Genomic DNA, 19,346 nt, shown 5'->3' on the forward strand with positions numbered 1-19,346 from the left:
CCTTCAGTGTTACAGACCTCCCTCCCTCACCAGCACACCCTGAGGGCCCTGAGGAGTGCCTGGCTCACAGCAGACGCTCAAAAGTGGCAGGGCTGAGTGAATGGTCCATAAATATCCTCTCAGCTCCTCCACTAGCAGGAATGCCCAGGACATGGGAGATACGGCATCCTCACCCAACGATCCCTGCGCCTAGAGGAAGACACCCAGCCTCAGACAAACTTTCTGCATCCTCCAAGGGGCCTGAACATGAAGTGTGACAGGGATTTGCTGGCCATGCCAAGTTCTTCCGGCTCCTCAAACTTATCTCAGTTTTGAAACAATCTGCCTCCTCTCCGCTTCGGCTGCACCTGAGACAATCTTCCTCCCCAGGCCGCTGGATACTTCACGCTCACCTTCAGTTCCCTCAGACTTCAGCTCCTCCAGAAGCCTTCCCTGACCTCCCCCAAGTCTGGATCAGGTGCCTCCTCTATGACCACTGCCTCTTGGTTGTGGACTGTGGTTGCCCATTAGTTGGTCTCCCTTTCTAGACCATGAACTCTGCGAGGGCAAGAGGCGATCTTGTTTTCTCTTCTGTTCCCACCGCTTAGGACGCCCCTGGCGCATAAGAAGGGTTCGAAATATTTTGGAAGAAACTGATGAAGGAGAGGAGTGTCCCCCGAGCGGAGGTGCTGGACCCTGCCTCGCCCGCACCACAGCTCCTCCTCTCTGGGGAGCTGCAGCCTGAGGCCCCTCTCTCCCCGCAGCTCAGATTTGGGACTTCGTCGCAGGGAGGCGCGCCCCGCGGCTAGGACCCGCCTCCCGGGGGCCAGAGCGACTCCGCCCGCCCGGGCCGCGTCCCTGCGCGCGGGGCGGCGGCGGCTCCGGGCAGGAGCCGGCGGAGCAGGTGGGGGCGGCGGCCCCGCCTCCGCGTCCCGGCAGCCCCAGAGCCGGCGGCCGGGGAGCGAGCCAGGCGCACCGAGCGCAGCCCGAGCGCAGCGGGGCCGCAGCGGCGCCGCCGGGAGCGCGGTGCTGCGGGACGGAGCCCGGAGCCCGGAGCCCGGAGCCGGGGGCGGCGACGGCGGCGGGGACGTCGGCCGGAGCTCCAGCCCCGTCCGGCCCTGAGCACGGCCAGCGGCAGGTAGCGGCTCCGCGCGCGGGTCCGGGTCCGTGCCCAAGGGTGGGGGACGGGCTGTAGCGGCGGCCGCTCGGGCTGTCCCGGGGCGGACTGGCCCCCGGCGGGGACAGGGGTGCTGCGCGCGTGCCCGTGCCCTGGACCCCCGCACGGGACGGCGTCCGGGCGCTGCGCCGCCCTAGCGCCTGCCAGGCCCGGCCGTAACGGGACCGCGGAGGGACCGAGGTCACTCTGGGGCTGCCCGGACCCGACTGTCCAGCGAGCAGCCCCTGGCGCCAAGGCCGCCCGGGCCTGGTCCTTGGGAAGCTCGCCCTTTTTCCTTTCCCTGCTTCACCCCCAGAACAAAAGGCTGGGGTCTCGCTGAGGAGGGGGCTGTCGCGGGAAGAGCTGGGGCGGAGTAAAGAGCTAGCAAATTGCAGAGCTGGAGGTGGCTTTGGGGATGCAGAAGCAGCCTCCAAATAGGAAGCCAGTCCCGGAGATGTGAAGTGACTTGCCCAAGGTCACACAGCACGGGGCTAGAGCGCAGGTATCGGGACTCCCTCCCAGTGCTCATCTCCAAGCCCCTGAAGGTAGTAGTCTGACTGTGCTCCAGCGACTTAGATGTGGCCACAAATGGGCTGTAAAGTCCTTTGGAGGAGTCGGGGAGAAGGTGGCAGAGTCTGTCCTCCCTCTCCCCCAATACACACCGGAGGCGGCGGGGGCAGGGGTGGGATGGGGAGCAGGTTTGCGGGGGAGAGCGCTCGGGATCTTGCCCCGTGGGCGGGCAGGCGCTGGCTCGCAGGAACAGTGCCTTCTGAGCATAGAGTGCCAGCCCCTGGGTGTGCTGCGGCGGGAGCGGGGGCGGCCTGGGGACCGAGTGTGCGCTGCTCCCTGGAAAGAAGTTCTGCAGGGAGAGGCTGGCCGGGGAGAGCTGTGCCCAGCGCGCTGGGACGCACCGGCAGCATCCTTGACGCCGGGGTATTTGGGGACGGGCTGCATTTGGAAGGAAAGTTACTCTGAAGCAGGAAGTGGGCTGTCACTTCGCCTCTCTGAGACTCGGGTCATTGGCTGCAAAACGAGGGCTTTGTTCGGCGTGACCTGTGTGATTTAAAAAGTTCATACGCCTCTCCTCCTTTCCAGAATCTTTTCTCTCTTCAGAGGGAGGATTGGAAGTACATTTCGTGGGATCAGCTGTCGAAGTTATCACTGGGACTCCAGTCTTCCCTGAAACTTTTTTTATAGCTTTAGGCAGAGCTAATCATGGCAATCGAGGCTAGAGGAGGAGTTGCCTTTGGGCCTTTTAATGACCTGGACAGGGCCTGAGGGAGGCTTAGGGGTGCTGGAAATGCTCCCCACCTTGACCTAAGTAATAGTTACACAGGTGTACATATTTAGAAATTTATGAAGTTATTCCCTTGAAATTTGTGCACTTGACCTATGTAAGTTGTACCTCAATAAAAAAGTAAATAAAACTTTAGTGCTAAAAGTCCGCTCACTGTGGTAACACATAGATTAGTACAGTTTTCCAGCCAATGCATTTTAGAGATACATTTAAAAACCACAAAAACCAGATCAGGGAAGGAAAGGACATGGGAGCAAAAGAAAGTTGAGAAATAACTTGAAAGGAAATAAATATACACTGCAGAGGGCTTTACCAAATGACTTTACATGCATCACCTCATATGATTCACGACAGTTCTTTAAGGGAGATGTTGTTATTGTGCCTTTTTAATAGATGAGAAAATAAAAGGTCGCAGAGGTTAAATGCTTTACTCAGGGGAACCACGGTTAAAAACCTGGGTACACGGACTTCAAATTCTGTACAGGCAACTATAAACAGGCAGTTTTTGGCCGCCTGAAGGAGGGCAGAGCCATCAGGGTGACAGAGCCTGGAAGGCTGGCTTCCTGCCGTGCCTCCTTTTTGTTCCTTTCCAGGAGTCTCTGTTGTTTTCATATAATTGTGAATCTGAGATTATGTCACAGACTGCAGTTAGCCAGCAGCAGAAGGGATGGAGGAAGTATGTGTGTCTAAGAACGTACAGTTTTAGGAACAGGAGAAAGCCAGCTGGCCCAGCCTGGCAACACTCTTTTACAGGAGGTTTATTGTTCAGAAACCATATAGTACAGGTCGTGATTTGGCAGTCACTCAAGCACACACACAAAGAATAAATCGTATAACCTAGAAGAGATCTGAGAAACCAAAATGTTCACTAACTAGAGGAGAACATGTAAAATTTTCACCAGGGAGGAACAGTCAGTTTTCTTCCATGCTAGAATTTATAAATATATATTCATTAACACCTAAGTAAAAAAAAAAAACCTACAAAAACAACTTGGTAGAAGGAAGGAAATTTGTTTTCTAGCAAATGTGTTCTAAGTATACACTAAATTTGGTGCAGAAATATTTGAAACTTTAGAGTACAGTAACATTACATCTAGAGAGCCAGCTTGAGAAATTTGTCCTAATGTGTGGTCTTCTAGTGATTTTATACTTCTGCCTAAAAATCTGAACTTAGAGAAGTAGAAATATGTTTGTTTTACCAGCCAGTTTCATCTTCGCAGAGTTGAATGTGTGTCTTATTCTTGGAATGATAAAGTTTTGGTTTAAAGAACGTGGGTTAAGTGGGGCAACGAAAGAGGTGTCTCTGGGTGAATGTGCTCAGCTGGGTGCTATGAAGCATGATGAAGCACCATGAAGTTATCTTTAGGCGAGTTTTGCCTTGTCACAGGAGTGTTCCTGCCATCTGGCTGCTGGAATATTTAGAAAGGAATCGTAATGTTTGACTGACTTTGCTGATAGCATGACAAAACAAACTTCGAGTGGGAGCTATTAAATGTGAGTTAGGGCTGGTGAGAAAATGATTAATTAATTCTTATTCAGCCACTGTGCAAAACCAAAGAGACATACAGTTCCCAGCTGATGCTGAGCAGGTGCAGGTGAGGCACATGGTGGTTTTCTCACCCGCTTCAGCCAGTGACGCACTTGAAACTCCCCCGTTGCAATTCTAGTTGGGTCTTTCCTTAGACTCTTGAAGCGGGAACCCGACCTGCCTTGCAGGAGGCGAATGGCGTAGGGAACTGCCGTGTTGAAGTGCCAGGGAGATAAAGTGAAGCAGGGCAAATGTGGCAGAAATGTGGGCGGGCATTGTGGGGGCCAGGCATTGTGGGGGCCAGGCATTGTGGAAGGGGATTTTCAGGTACATCTTGAAGGAATATTCATCCTGAGTGGGCGATGTATTCTGGCAAGACATTGTGTCTGAGGTGGTGGCATCCAGAAAAGAGTGCCAGGCCTGCCTAGGGACTGTCAGTTAGCTCCTGGGAGTGGCTAGGAGGAGACAGTAACCAGCCTCACGTCTTGAGCTTCTGAGGACGTGTGACCATCCTAGCGGACGTGTGTGGCAGAGCAAGGCACCCAGGCTGCCATCCATGGGGCCTTGAGAGCTGAAGGCTGACACCTACTGAACTCTTAGACTGCCGGGCTGGGCTAAGAGCTTCTGTGTATGGAATGATCACAACAGCCCTGCGAGGGAGCTGAGTCTTCCTACTCCCGTTATCAGATGGGACACAGAGGCCGAGGGCTGAACTGCTCTCAGAATGGTCATGTCACGTCCTACTAGGGTCTGCCATCGGCCCGCTCCTAACCCTGCGGTGCCTTTCACCTGTCTGACTTTCCGTTATTGCACCTGAGCTCGTGGAGGGCAGGTACTCTGTCCGCGTCATCTCTGTTCCTAGCACCTGCACGTGATGAGTACTGAATGAGTGAATGAATGAATACCTTTATATTCCAAGATCAAAAGTCAATTATTTTTGGATAACCCATCCTTTCGACTTTTACTATGTCATTCCCCTCTGTTGACGTGGATCATCAGGCATGATTGTATGGACAAGATGTGTAATCCTCACCTTTAAAGCCGAAGAATGCTAAGCTTGGCTTGTAAAATCAGAAGATCTCTGCTTCTTTTGGAAATTAAATATTAGTATTTCTTCTTTTGTATAACTTTTGTAATTCAGAATAATGGTTTGAATCTTGTGTTCATCACTTATATGTTGTATGATCTTGGACAAATTACTTAACCTCTCTGTGCCTCAATTTTCTCATCTGTAAAGTGGGCATAATCATAGTACTTATATTTAGGCTAAATAACTTGATATGTTCAGAGCTTAGGACAATACCTTGTTCATAGCAGTGTTCAGTAAATTAGCTATTATTATTTTTATTATTATCTAATTCCTTAAAAAATTGTTTGCCTTAAATGTTCCCTGTTGCATCAAGCATTTGAGGAGTTTACAAAAATAGGTAGTAAAAACATAAAATTAATAGATAATGAAACTGGGGTAAAGAGGACACAGATTAGAAAGCAAGATAAAACCAGAGGTAATTTAGAGAACAAGATTGTACATAGGTGCAGGCAGTTTCTAGCGAGGAGGTTACTCTGAGATCTAGCATAGTTTCTGGAGATAGGATTAAAAATTTGTGAGAGCTTCCTAGTAGCCAAAACAAAGAGGAAAACACCAATAGTTACCTGATCCGCAGAGACCATGAGATGAGAGCAGATCAGTTACGCTGCTTTTCCTGGTCCTGAACCTGGAATACTTTTCTCCTGGCGGGTCGTCAAAGCAGTCTCTGTTGCCATGGAGATCTAAGTCTTCCATGTGGTGCCTGCCGTGAAGACAATGGAAGTTTTGTGGTAGAAGGCGATCATAAGTGTGTCCTAGAACTTTATTAACTGCATGTCTGGAGCCATAATCCCCGAGTGGAGCCCAGTCAAAGCTCTTCCGTGAAGGACAAGGACACTGTGGTTCAGGGACGAGCTATTTCCTGAGCTATGTTTATTGAGTGCCTGGGAGAGTAGAAAGAGTCTTCCAAAGATTATAATTCTTGTGAAGATCAGGTGAACATTCCCCCCTTTAAGAACATCCATCTGGCTGAAGCCTTTTAAATGAGTCAAATCAGTTTACCTCATCCAGAAAAAGTTTGAAGGGTGGCATCGTGCTCATATACTCATTAATAGATGAGTTGTGCATTCATGAATTTTCTTAATACTATTAGTCCCATAATCTCCTTTTAGCTACAGATTTTATCACACTGTTTGGAAAAGGAAAAATCCAATGCTGTGTACTACCTCTTAAGCCCCTTAATGCTTTTGGTACTTCTTGGTAGTAAGAATGAATGATATATTTTTTTAAAACTGTTTGTTTAGTAATTGAAATAATGGTCTTATTTTTTTAGTCTCACTATATATGTATACATATAGATACATATATATATATATATATATATATCCAAATATGATTTGTATCAATTAGGATTGTATTCAGCAGCCAATACAAACAAAACAAAAATAATTCTCACGTCAGAATCTGGCTTAAACAGATACAAATTTATTTGTCTTGTGGAATATGCAGGAGCTCAAAGAATGAGCCTCTTTCCCTCTTCCTGCTTCATTGTCCTTAGCCTGTAGGACCTTATCCCAAATTTGGTTCCCTCATGGTCACAAGATGGCTGCTGTGTCTCTAGTCTTACATCTGTAGGACAGGCAGGAAGAAAAGGAAGGCGTAAATAGCTAAAGAGTGAGGGTCCTTTTAGGGAGGTTTTGCATTTTTATTCGGAAGGTGGTTCCCTCTCCAGCTACTTCCACTTACATCTCATTGGCCAGGATGGTGTCACGGGGTTGCTCAAAATGTAGGAGAGTCTGAGAAATGAAATATTTTTAGCTGAGTAAATTACAACTGCCACCACTCTCTCTGAAATTAGGAGTTCTGCCATGATGAAGAGGGAATGGTTATTGAGTGGGCAACCAGCAGCATCAGCCACCTGACTTACTTCCATTATTAGCCATGTCCCTGACTTAATTAGAAACTGCGGAAGGTGACTCAGTGATTTAAAATGTTATACTTTTCTAGTTCTTCATACAATTAGCATTAGAGAATGAAACACACCCAACTGCCTTATGTAAAGATTCCTAAATCGCTGCCACCAGCCCTGCTTGTTTTCTAAATTTCAGATCTAAATTCCATTTGCCAAAAGCACCTCATATGCTTCAAATTAAACTCACTTCCTGCTCACACGCGCGCACGCACACGCACACACGCACACACACGCGCACACACACGCACACGCACACACACACGCACACGCACGCACACGCACGCACGCACACGCACACACGCACGCACGCGCACGCACACACACGTGCACACACACGCACGCACACGCACGCACACACACACGCGCACACACGCGCGCGCACACACACACACACACACACAGTGTCTCCTGCCTTCCTTACTTAACACTAGATTGTCTTGGCAAAGAGCCTTGGGGTTATCCTGGACTCTTCCTTCTCCCCATCCCAGACATCCAATCTACTATCCTCCTTGGCTCTATCCCATTGCTGTTATTCCAATTCAAATAAATATCCATCCTCACTCGTGTGGATCCCCAAATGGGTCTACCTATTTGCTGTTTCTTCTCTCTGTAATTCATTTTCCACACGTGGCCCCCAGGGTGCTGTTTTTAAAGCACAAGTGTCTAACATCTTTCCTTTCTTTAAAAGCCTGCAGAATAAAGCTCAGACTCCTTGACACCCTGGCTCCGTGGGTGCCATGCTGTCTGGGACTGGTTGGCACATACCCCATACATGCCACATGGCAGAGCTTTCTCCTGCCTCCCCACCCCCTTCGATCATGGAAGGCCAGCCTCAGAGGCTTCTTAGGCCTTTTACTCATCTGTGACCCGTGGAAGCAATCAATTGCCTTTTCCTTCGTATTTCTAAAGCACTTTATATTTCTGTTAATATTTTTTATCCTGGATTTTGTTTTGCTTGATATTCATCATGTCACACCAGGTTTTTAAAAATAGCAGCCTTATTGAGATATAATTCACATATCGTAAAATTCACTGTTGTAAAGTATACAGTTCAGTGGTTTTTTGAGTATTTCACAGAGTCACACAATCGTCACCATCGTCTAATCCAGGACCTCTTTATCACCCCAAAAAGAAGCCCATTAGCAGTCACTTCCCATCCCCACCCCTCGCCCTGATAACCATTAACCTACTGTTTATTTCTATGGATTTACGTATTCTGGACATTTCATATAAATGGAATCATATAGTGTGTGGCCTTTGATGGTTTGGGGGATTATCTGTACTGTGGCATTTACCAGTATTTCATTCCTTTTTATTGCTGAATAATATTTCATTGCACGGCCCTGCTTTGTTTTGTTTATCCACTCATAAATTGATGGACATTTGGGCTTTTCTACATTTTGGCTATTATGAGCAATGCCACTATAAACATTCATGTATGAGTTTTTGTGTGGGCATATGTTTTCATTTCCCTTGGCTGGATGCCTCAGACTGGAATTGCTGGGTCTTATGATGACTCTATTTAACATTTTGATGGACTTCCAAACTTTTCCAAAGTGGCTGCAGCATTTTACATTCCCGCCAGCAATGTATGATGGTTCTGTGCCAGTTTTTAGTGTCTGCCTCGGGTATTGTTTTCATTCTTTCATTTTCAAAGTTTTAAACATCATTTTGTTTTAGCTGTGTTTCTTGTAGAGAAGATACAGCTGATTTTTTTAAAGCAATTTGAATATCTCTGTCTTTTAGGAAGGGAATTTAATAATCTGCTTACGGTTATTGCGATTACTGATAGATTGGAACTTATTTGGGGCTTTTTATATACTGTATGCTTTATTGTTACCTCTTTTTTACTCCTTTTCTGCCTTTTCTTAGAAAAGTGCCTGGCACATAGTAACTTTCAATACATACATATTATAAGCTATCATTTGTGGATGGGAGCCGTGTATCTATAGATTGATTTATTCATCAAATGTTTATTGATTATCTGCTATTTATGTTGATAGTTTTGCATAGTGCCTAGCATAGTGCCTAACATATAGAAGAAGCTCGGTAAATATTTGCTCCATTGCATTGAATTCACAGAGGCTGTTGTGCTTGTCAGAGGCCAGATGGGGTAGTGGAAAGTGCACAGGCTTGGGGTCAGATATGGTCACTGGAGTTAGATATGGTTTTGTCACATCCCAGCTGTTTGATCTTGGGCCGATTACTTTACCTCTTTGAGCCTTTGTTTCCTCATCTGTGAGATGGGGATAATAACATCTGTTATGCAGAGTTGCTTTCGGGGATAAAAGATAATTATGTAAATAACAGTCAAAATTGCTAGCACGGGGAATGCACTTAGTACGTGAGAACTGTTGTTTCTGTTAGTGAACCCTTTAACAAAGCACTCTCCCAGCCCCGTTCGTCAGTATTAAAACATCAACCATGTCAGCCCAGGGAATAAACTTAGAGTAAAAAATGATACCGGCCCCTTTGCTTTGTGTGTGACATAAATTATTACTGCCCTAATGGAGCACAAGACATTTTTTCTCCTCATATGGTAGAACCAAGAAAAAGGACAAAAGGTGCACTTTGTACTTTGCACAGAAATAGATTCTAAGTCTCCGGTAACCCCTAAGGCTGTTGTTTATTCTAACACTTTTAAACTTTTGAATGAGACATTTTTGTTCAGTCATGCTGCTCTCCAGCAAATCAGAGGAAAAATTAAGTCGCCTCAGAAATAGGTAAGATAACTGCCTAACACAAGGCAGGCAAGCAAATATTTTCCCCGAATTTAAAATTAACTTTCTGCACATTTTAACAGCTTTTGCGTGGCTTTTTTTTCTGGTTTTCACCCAAATGTGTAGTCCTAGCGTTTTAGAAATTCACCTGCAGACTTCTGGAAGGAAGGCTAAGGAGGATCTGGGTTTGTGACTGGTCTTGTGCCTTCTTGGTGCTCATGGATACCCATGAGAATCCATGGTTCGTGGATGCTCAGTGAGTTTTAGGTGATGGTGTTTGACCTGTAGTCATTTTGACATTATCCACATAAATTACATATGCCTAAGAATGGTGGGCCAGGATACCTGTCTGTAAGATCTAGGGGTAATTATTTTGTGACTGGAGAAAGAAAGCCACCAGTTGTTATTTCAGACCTGTGCACCCCCGCCCAGTGCTCTTTTGTGCTCTCACATTTAATGAATGACAAGGATCAGTTACAGCTGGAACCAACTCACAAATGATTCATACCTACTGGACAGTCATATCTTAAAACTGTTCATTGTGTGTTAACCATGTGTTAGCAGAAGAATTAAACCTTAGGGGTTATGGCTTGGTTTGAGGAGAATTATTTTATTCTTCTCTTGGCTATTTTCCTAGCACACTTGGTCAGTCACCTTTGACACTTGTGGTTGGCTGGAGGGTGATTTCAGCTGTCGTGGAAGTCTGCGTGCAGGGCCATCCCAGGAAGCCCGTGATGGGCTGTCAGCACTGTTCTTTATGGATCCAGCACTTGCTCACTTGGGTCAAATTGTCAGGACAAACTGAGGTTTTTCTTTATTCATTTGTATTTGCCTTTTAGATGTAGAGAGGTCTCCTAATTCAGATAGTGCAGTTTCTTAAAAAATACTTCTTCACAATTATCCCAAGAAGGCAATCTAGAACTTTTTTTTTTTAATTTTTTTTTTTCTGCTTTATCTTCCCAAACCCCCCGTACACAGTTGTATATCTTAGTTGCAGGTCCTTCTAGTTGTGTGATGTGGGACGCCGCTTCCATGTGGCCTGACGAGCAGTGCCATGTCCGTGCCCCAGATCCGAACCCTGAGCCGCCGCAGCGGAGCGCTCGAACTTAACCACCCGGCCACGGAGCCAGCCCCTAGAACTTTTATTTTTTAAATTAATTTTTTGAATAGGTAATAATGCACGTGATACACACTTTAAAAAGGGTAAAAATATACAGTGTAAAATAAGTCTTTCTCATACCCCATTCTATGACCACCTATTTTCCATTCTTCCAGAGATATTTCATACATATACACACATAAGCATGTATGTGTATACCTATATTTGTCTATGTTATAGGTATAGTTATAGATATGCACATATAACACGAATAAAGGCATACTCATTCTATATACATATTCAGCTGCTTACTTTTCTCATTTAATAGAACCTGGAGATCATTCGTTATTGGTCCATAGAGGGCTGCCATATTCTTTTTAACAGCTACCTAGTATGCCGTTATAAGGTATGAGCTGTAGTTTAATAACCAATGTCCCAGTCCTTGGGTATATAGATTATTTCTAGCGTTTTGCTATTAAAAACAAGGCAGCAATGAATGTCACTACACATCATTTCTCACAAGTGTAAGTGTATCCGTAAGATAAATTCCTAGAGTTAGAAAGTGTATTTTAAATTTTTGATACATGTGCCCATTACCCTTTACAGAAAGTTGTGCTAATTTATATTTCTGCCAATAATTATGAGAGTCTGATTCCCTGTACTCTCTCCAACATGCGTTTGACAAACTGCTGATCTTTGCCAGTGTAACTGAAAAACGGCATCTTAGTGTGGTTCTGACTTGCATTGTCTCATTATGAATAAGGTTGAGCATCTTCAAATGTGTATTTTTTACACATTTGTGTTTCTTTCTTTCTTTTATTATTCTTTTTTTGGTGAGGAAGGTTGGCCCTGAGCTAACATCTGTTGCCAATCTTCCTCTTTTTTTTTTTTTCTCCCCAAAGCCCCAGTACATAGTTGTATGTCCTTCTAGTTCTTCTATGTGGGATGTCACCTCAGCATGGCTTGATGAGCGGTGTGTAGGTTGGTGCCCAGGATCTAAACCGGTGAAACTCTGGGCCGCGGAAGCAGAGCACGTGACCTTAACCACTTGGCCCTGAGGCCGGCCCCTACACGTTTGTATTTCTTTGTCTGTGAACTGTCTGGCCCATTGTCCATTTTTCTATTGGCTTATTGATCTTTCTTATGGGTTTGTAGGAACACCTTATCTGGGAAATAAAGGGAAACAGCTAGTTTACTGTAATTTCCCCTCAGTGTGTAGTATGACTTTTTTGTTTAATGTCATTTTTCTCCAATTGGTAGTATGATTTTTGACTTTGTTTACTGTGGGTTTTATGTATGTATGTGCTTATTTTTGCAGAAACCTTTTCTTTTATAGCTTTTATAGCTTTCTGACTTTGAGAGTATTTTTAAAAATTCTCCTAAATTTTGTTCTGATTCTAGTTTCCTTTTTAAAAAATTAAAATTTTTATCCCTTTGGAATGTATTTTAATGTAAGGCATGAGATCCTTACATGGTTATCTAACTTTTTTTTCCAGATTGCTACCAAGTTTTCTCAATAATTTTTATTTAATAACTCATTTTTTCCCCACTTATATGAAGTATCTTTTCTTTTTTTTTTTAATCATAGCCAAATTTTCCAAAAATACTTAGGTCTATTCTGGACTCTCAGTTCCATTTACCTCACTGATTCTCCGTGTACCAATACTGAATTGTTTTAATGAATGTGGCTTTATAAATTTATTTATTATCCAGTGATTTTAGTTTCCTTTGGAATCATCTTGCCTAGTTCTAAAAAACAAACAAGTTGTTTCATTATGATCATGTTAAATTTCTAAATAGTTAGAAAATTAGCATTTGTATGATATTTAGTCTTTCCACCCAAGAATAGAATATAGTTTTCCATGTCTTCACTGTTTCTCAGTAATGTTTTAAAGTTTGTTTTTTTTATTTTTACTTTCTTTTTGCAAGGGAAGATTTGCTCTAAGCTAACATTTGTTGCCAATCTTCCTCCTTTTTCTTCCTTCCCTCCCACGCTAGCCCCAGTACATAGCCATGTATAGTTGTTAGTTCTTCCATGTGAACCTTAAAGTTTTTTCTACATTTTCATATTTTTTTAAATTTATGCTTAGATGTCTCTTTTAAAAGTTGCTATCGTAAATGCAATTGTTTCTTCATAATATCTTCTAACAGTTATTGTTTATATACAGGAATACTTTTGGATTTTGTTTATTGATTTTGAAGAGCTACCTTTTAAAATTCTCTTATTGTTTGAAATAACTTTTCCATTGAGTCTCTTAGGTTTTCTACATATCTTAAAGAAAAAAGATATGATATGATTATGATTTCTGATTATGATATATTTTATTTCTCTCTCTTATCTAATGGAATTGACTACTACCTCTAGGATAATGATAAATAGTAGGCAATAAGGGGCATTCTTGTCTTGTTCCTGACTTAAATGGAGTGTATTTAGTCTCTCCCCCTTTACCACGATGTATTTTGAGTTATGTTACAAGTATTTGGGGGCAGCTGTAGAGATGAGCTTATGGTCTTCTTCTTTTGTGCCCCCACTGTGGTGAATTAGATCAGTAGATTTTCCAGATTGAAGCATCCTTGCATTTAAACCCCACTCAGCTGATATGTAGTATTTTTAGTGTGGTCCTGAATTGTTTGCTTATTATTTTTTCCTCAACATTCATAAATGAGATCAGTCAGTAGTTTTGTTGTTGTTGTTCTGTCTTTCTCTTGTTTGAGTCTGAGTGCAGCATGGTGATAAACTGCTCCTTAGAGGCTGGGTAGAATCCAGCTGGGCATCCGTCTGGTCTTCATCCTTCTTGCTGCTGGGTCTTTGACAGCTTTCTCTATTTCTTCTGTTTTAGATGTCTCCTGTGTCTTGGCCAGTTTTTTTTGTTGTTGTTTTATTTTTAGAGGAAGATTTGCCCTAAGCTAACATCTGTTGCCAGTCTTCCTCCTTTTTCCCCAAAGCCCCAGTGCATAGTTGTGTATAGTTTTAAGTTCTTCTGGTTCTTCTATATGAGCTGCTGCCACAGCATGGCTACTGACAGATGAGTGATATGGTTCCACCTGGGAACTGAACTCGGGCCACTGAAGTGGGGCATGCTGAGCTTTAACCACTAGGCCAGCAGGGCTGGCTCTGTCACTTGCTTTTTGACCACAGTGACAGTTTGGCTGGGTATAAACTTTTGGGTCATGCATTATTTCTCTGGGATCTTATGGCTAGTCTCCAAAACTGTATCATTTTTCTTCAGATATCATGTGTCTTTTTAATCTGTAGAATTAAATCTTATTTTTGAAAAGTTTTCTTAAATTATATATTTGAAATTATGTCTTTGAATGTTTATTCTCTTCCATTTATTTATGTCTTTTATCAGAGAAACCAATGATATTTTTTGTCTGTCTTCCCTATCTATCAGTTTCTCTCTAATCCTTTTAAATTTTTTCCATTTCCATTTCATTTTGGTCGTTTTTCTCAATTCTCAGTGTATTTTCAACAGAACCTGTTTTCTCTGGGCTCCTTCTAGTGGGGTCTTCCTTTTTCTCTTTCTCTTCTGCCACATTATATTTCATCTTCTGTGGTCCTGCTAATCTTCTCAGAGTCCTTATCTCTTTTCTTTGAGTCCTTATTTTAAAAGGATACTTGTTGCACTAAATTCTTTCAGTTAATAATTATATACCTTATCACAGTTCTCATATGCTTCCAGCAGTATTTTTCTGATAAGTGTTCTTCGTCTGTCATCTGTCCTTTGTCCTATTCTTTTCCCCACTTTTTTTGTAGTTTCTTTGTATAGATCTGATACTGGTTCCCTTTTTTATTATTCATCTTAGAATGAGTTGAATTCTTCTTCGACCAATTGTTTGCGGAAGATTTACTTGAGGAGAAGACCAGGGGAGGTTCCAGACCAGCAAGAATCCTCTTTGGCTCTGGCAGGTGCTCATTATGATGGCGAGTGAGAGAGAGAGGTGGGGGGGCGATGGGTGGCTTTAAAGCTGCTGGAGATTCACTCTCTCCTTCACCCCACCTTATTTCCAGAGTGCACCTGCTGAAATGGCTTATTGTTGCCACCTTCCCTGCTCCCTGGTGAGTCTAAGGTCCACGCCACTCCCGCACCATCCTACGCACCCTTTTCCATTATTCTAAACAAGTGTTGGTGGATCTTCCTCACTGAGGAGCCAGTGCTTCCCGCTTTGGAGAATGGCACTGTGCAGGCTTTGTCTGAGGTCTGCAGCCACAGGAGTACTCTCTACAACATCTTACTGGTACCCCATATTTGATCATCCTGAGCCTTGGGCAGTTCTGTCTCATTTATTGAAGTTCAGGGTTACAGAAATCTAGTTTTTACCCCCCAAAATTAGTTTATATTTTTTTGTTGTGTTTTGTTTACTTACCAGATCACTGGTTTATTGTAAAAGGATATAACTCAGGAGCAGCCGGATGGAAGAGATGCATAGGGCAAAGTATGGGGAAGGGATGCGAGCTTCTGTACCCTCTTCGGGGGCACCACTCTCTCCAAATCTCCATGTGTTCACCAACCCGGAAGCTCGGAGTTTATCTTTCTGAGTTTCCTTTTCCTTATTATTTTGAGATGGTTTCCAAGAAAAGAAAGGAACAGAGATATTTTCATTCCACCATCTGAAAACCAGAAGACCTTCTTGAACTCAACTTTATTTTGAAAAGTGTTTTCTAGTTTAAAAGACGCAAACTTCCTCTCTGCTGCCCTTTGGGACGAGCATTTCCATTTCCAAGAAGCCGCCATATCCTTGATTAAGAAAATGACATTTCAAAGAACTTTGCTTTTTGGAGAGGATCATATACTATTTTTAATTTCTTTAATATTTATCTCAAAGCAGTATGCATTTGGTTTTCGCATTCATGCAAATTGGGAAAGAAGGAACACTCTTTATCTTTGTATAGATGGAGAAATAGATGGGCATTCAAGCCAGAACTAGAGACCAGTTCTCCCAACGATCAAACTATTCCTCTTTGATTACGTGGTTTCCAACAAGCTTTGATTACGTCATTTCTAACAAGCTTTTCAGTGAGCGCTGTAAGCTTTGAGAACTCAGCAGCCAGAATATATTTTATTCCCACACTGATGGTAAGATCTACAGTTGGACAGGAATTTCTCCTGTACATCTCTTCCTTTCTCATTTTAGTTTGTAATATTTTTCTTTAATAATCATTAAGATGATTATTGCATCTGTAGACTCACATAGAACTTACATAATGTGCTGCTGCCAGGGTATGTCTCCATCTTTTGCTTGAGTAGTTGGTGTGATCCCTGATATATATCTTTTCTATTTCTTCCCCATAGCTACACCAAGGCAATGGTATTTGGCATTACCTTTGCCCTCAGCAAGTCCAAGATACCTAAGATAGTCCCAGCTTTGAACCCTTGAGGAGCCCGTGGTCCAGTGAGGAGAGACACACAGACATGTGAAAAGAAAATTTCACGAGAGCCTAGTACCATAATAAAATTGTGAGCAAAGTACGGTAGGAGCAGTTGGCTCTGCCAGAGGGAGAAGCTGGTACCTGAGTGGGTTTTAAAGGATGAGTAGGAATTTTCCAGGTGGTGAAGGCCATCTCATGCAGCCTAAATAGTGTGGATAAGACAGAGAGATATATAAAGGAAAGATTTGTAAGAAAATGTCACGAGTGTGGTGTGGGTCAAGTACAAGATACATAGAACGGAGTGGAGGATGAGCTGGAGAACGTGACCCCGTAGACAAGAGCCGTCTATGTTACATCGGGGGGTGATGCCCTGTAGTCTGAGGGGTGAGACCTCCAGCCAGTTTAGCAGACTTGGCCGTCAGTGAGCTGTGCGTGCTGCGGTAGGACGGACTCTGCCTGGGGACGCAGAGGAGGGGGCTCCTTGCAGCCATAGTTTGAGGTTCTAGCACACAAAGGACTGGAGGTGCTAGCTCTGCTTGGTCTTTCTCTGGCCCGAGCTGAAGCAGTGGGAGTTAGGTGAAAGTACTTAAACTATTCTAAAGTCTCAGAAGTAAAACCTGGAAGGATTTGTCCTGTAGACTTGTGCCCTGTGCCACCTCCAGGCTGCGCATTATTTCCTCATTGATTCTCAAACAGCACTTTCAGGAGAACTCGCAATCCAAAGAGAGAAGTTACCCCCTCAGCCTTAGAAAGTGAAAAATACCCTCCTTATCAAATCCAATGTCATAAAATAAATTGAAGAGGTGGGAACTTATTTTGTAAAATAACTCATTATTTTATAACATTGGTTACAGGTTTCCATTGAATAATAAACTCCTTTTTGTGTACTTAGAGCATACCTCAATTTTCCAAAATTAAAAATGCCATTTCACAGAAGCATAGCTGTTATATAAAAGGAGGCTGACTTTTGAATGTGTGATTAATATCATGTATTTTTAATAAGCCTGGTTCTTCTTTTAACTAATTCAAAGGCATAAAAAAAAAAAGATAGGAAATCAATATTTTCTCCTTTCACCTTTGGGAACCACACATGATTTTTATGGCATTTAGCCATAATTTCAACACCTGAGTCAATGATAAATATTATCAATATCTCCATTTTTCCTTTTGCCAAATACTGTTCAGATATTATTGTGAATTCAGTGAGTGATCTGGGAACAAATTTTTGTTTCAATAAGTCTTATAAAAGGAAACCAATTTGTGAGTTCATTGTGGCTCTGACTTACTAGGTTTCATATGAGATTGTGATTAAAGTGTGTCTTCATTTTAGAACTCACATGCGCAAATCTGCCTTCATCTTTTAGGCGTTTCAGCAGATAATTCGCTGTAACATCCGGTTGGGGCTGAACAGGTTCAGCCTCAGGAGCTGCTGTCGGGGCTGGAGTTCCTCAGGTGTCAGAAATCCTTCATGTCACCTCTGTGAGAGGTGACTGGGCACTCGGCTTGGTTTCTCTTTGAATTTTGTGCGTCAATTCCAGTTCTAAGACCAGTATGCCATTTTCATGAACCCAGCTTGCTGAAATTAAATGAGTCTACAGAAAAGGACTTTTCAGTAAAGGACACAACTTCTGACTCTGTGGGGCAGAGGGTTTTACCACCCTCTAGAACAGAGGCTTTCAAACTCTAGCGGGCACAGAAATCACTTCTTGATAAGATACTCCCCAGATTCTGACTCAGTCAGTCTGGAGTGGAGACTCTGCCTTTCTCCCATGCTTCCACATTCTAGAGCTACTCCAAGTGTGGTCCCCAGACCAGCAGTGTTGGCCTCACTCGGGAGCGTGTTAGAAATGCAGAGTCTCAGGCCCCACTCAGACCTGCTGAATGAGAATCTACATTTTGACAGGAGATTGATTCATCCTCCGTGAAGGTTTGGGAAGCATTGCTCTAGGTCACCATTCCCCAAAGCACAAAGGTTTAGGAATCACTAGGGAAACCTGAAATGAGTTTAGATGGTACATCGATGAACATTTTTATTTTAAAAATTATTGTGTTTATTTTTATGATTACCTTCTATTTATGGCAAATGATACTAGTTTTCCATTTACAGTAATAATTTAAAGTATCTTTTATTAAATAAACTTATATAACTAAAAGTAAGTTCAGGTGGCATGTGGATGTGACAAAAATTATGAAAGTCATATGTTTACAAGTGACTTAAGTTAACATGGTGCTTAAGAGTGTGTACTCTGGAGCCAGACACCCCAGGTTTGCATGCTAGCTCCTCCATTAATTCACTGTGTGACTTTGGGTAAGTTTCTTAACCTCTCTGTGCCTCTCTTTGCTCGTTTGAAGAAAGGAGATGATAATGGTCTCTATCCAATGGGGGTGTTGTGGGGCTTAAATGGGTAATATATGAAAAGCTCTAAAAACAGTGCCTGCCACACATTAAGGGCTGTGTCAAAGCTCAATTTGTTTTTCTATCATCTAGAATATGAATGTTAAAGGATTTTTTATGCTGTGCTCTTTATTTCCTCCTACCCTGTCTCGGCTTCCCTGCTTACTCAGGCCAACGTGCCCCATCTCCCCAAAAAGGCTACATATTTCCAGGACTTTTATACCATTGAGGAGAGTGAGAGTAGAATTTTCCATGTGGCCTGTCAGAGGACAGCCGTAACAGAGAGAGGTGGTGTGCGGGGCATGAGATCTTACAAGTGGAAAGTCCCGGGAGAGAGCTATGCCCAAAGAATTCACTCATTAAACTATGAGGATGGGGCCGGCCTGGTGGCCAAGTGGTCAAGTTCGCACCGTCTACTTCGGGGGCCCAGGGTTCGCTGGTTCGGATAGTAGTCTTGGATCTATGCACCACTCATCAGGCCATACTGTGGCAGCATCCAACATAGAAGAACTAGAATGACCTACAACTGGGATATACAACTATGATACTGTGGCTTTAGGGAGAAAATAAAAAGAGGAAGATTGGCAACAGATGTTAGCTCAGGGCCAATCTTCCTCACCCAAAAAAAAAAAAAGAAAGAAAAGAAAAAGCATACTTAAAAAAAAAGAAAGAACCAAAATACAAGGGTTAAAACTTTGAAAAAAAAAAGCAGTGAGGAAGTGACCACTCGTAAATCATTTTCACCATCACCTGAAGAGAAGGTTTTTTTTAAAAAAAATCCCTTTATTATTTTCCTTGTAGT

At 43.2% G+C, this 19,346-nt stretch overlaps 1 protein-coding gene across 2 annotated transcripts in view; it reads left to right on the forward strand.

Annotated features, from left to right (window-relative positions):
* Positions 1–869: 869 nt before the first annotated feature.
* Positions 870–19,346, forward strand: part of WIPF3 (WAS/WASL interacting protein family member 3) — a 90,089-nt gene continuing 71,612 nt past the window's right edge. For both annotated transcript variants that reach the window (XR_006889795.1, XM_046669938.1), the window contains exon 1: positions 870–1,117. The gene's annotated coding sequence lies outside the window, so the exon portion shown is untranslated. The remainder of the gene's footprint in view (positions 1,118–19,346) is intronic.

This window comes from Equus quagga, chromosome 8 (assembly GCF_021613505.1).
Source record: "Equus quagga isolate Etosha38 chromosome 8, UCLA_HA_Equagga_1.0, whole genome shotgun sequence".
NCBI lineage: Eukaryota > Metazoa > Chordata > Mammalia > Perissodactyla > Equidae > Equus > Equus quagga.